At 39.1% G+C, this 1,462-nt stretch overlaps 1 non-coding gene across 1 annotated transcript; it reads right to left on the bottom strand.

Moving 5' to 3' along the window:
* Positions 1–560: 560 nt before the first annotated feature.
* Positions 561–667, bottom strand: LOC113875188. The gene has a single exon (XR_003506189.1). It is a non-coding gene; the product is annotated as a U6 spliceosomal RNA (small nuclear RNA).
* Positions 668–1,462: the final 795 nt, after the last annotated feature.

Genomic DNA, 1,462 nt, shown 5'->3' on the forward strand with positions numbered 1-1,462 from the left:
AACCCAGGGCCCCTGCATTGGGAGTGCAAATCTTAGCCACTGGACCACCAGGGAAGTCCCTTTCAAAATTTTTCCCCATTTAGGTTGTCACATAATACTGAGCAGAGTTCCTTGTGCTATACAGTGAATGTGTTATTTTTTTATCCCTCTCTCTCAACTCCAAATTATCAGGGGAAAAGCTCTGATTGGCACATCCTGGGTAAGGTAACCACCTTGGTCTATACAGGACGACCAATAGGTATGGACTTACAGTAAAAACACTACAGGCTTTAAAAAGCCACCAGGGCCCTTAGCTGGGAGTGAGGGAATCATGGTGAGCTGGGAATACTTTCCACAAGGATTCAGCTACTCTACAAAAGGGACTCATGCCCTAGCATGGAGGGCTCTGAATGATCATGCCCAATCCAAATATTTGTGAATCTGAATCTATGTGCCAATCCTTGATACCTCTCCCTAGTACTCAACAAGTCCCAACACTGAAATTTATTTTTATTTTTCTGGCAATCCCTTTATTTCTTTCTTTTTTTTATTATACAATTTTGTATGCACTTTATTCACTTAAAAATATGGAACGCTTCACGAATTTGCGTGTCATCCTTGCGGAGGGGCCATGCTAATCTTCTCTGTATCGTTCCAATTTTAGTATATGTGCTGCCAAAGCGAGCACTCCCTTTATTTCTTAAACTCAGCCTTATTCTGAGCAATAATACCAGTGAAACCACAAACTTAACTTGGTAAGAGGCTTTATTAGGCAGAGGTCTAGAGTCAAATAGACAGGGTTTGAATTTCTGTTCTGCCATGTTCTAGCTGTGTGACCTTAGACAAGTTGCTTAACCTCTCTGTTCCTTCATTTCTTTAATTGTCTAATACTTTCAATGGCATAATAGCTATGTTATAGAGATGCTTCAAGAATTAAACATATTATAGTACCTGGCACAAGATAACTCTTAGCTAATTGTAGTAGCATTGTCACCGTTATCATTATGCATTTATCATATGATAAACCATAATCATGTGTTTATCATTATGTCTTATCATATAAATAAAGTAAATGCAAAGGATCAGAAATCTTACAGATGATCATCTATGTGGTATACCTAGTAAGAAAAGGATTCCTAACATTAATTCTCTCTCATAGTGTTCTCCACTGTCTAAGAACAATAAAACTTTGTATAAAGCAAAGGATCAAGAGCTATAAATGAAGACATGATGAAACGAAATGGTGAAAATTATATGCATAACAAAGGGCATGGCAGGGTCAGATGGGAAGGCATGTCAAGGGTCATGCCTTGGGCACAGGCTTAGGAATAAAGCCAACCTAAAATCAGCAAATGTTGGCGAGGATGAGGGGAGAAGGCAACCTATGTACACCATAGGTGGGAATGTAAATTGGTGTAGCCACTGTGGAAGACAGTATGGAGGTGCCTCAAAAAGCTAAAATTAGAATTATCATATGACCCAC

This window comes from Bos indicus x Bos taurus, chromosome 17 (genome assembly GCF_003369695.1).
Source record: "Bos indicus x Bos taurus breed Angus x Brahman F1 hybrid chromosome 17, Bos_hybrid_MaternalHap_v2.0, whole genome shotgun sequence".
NCBI lineage: Eukaryota > Metazoa > Chordata > Mammalia > Artiodactyla > Bovidae > Bos > Bos indicus x Bos taurus.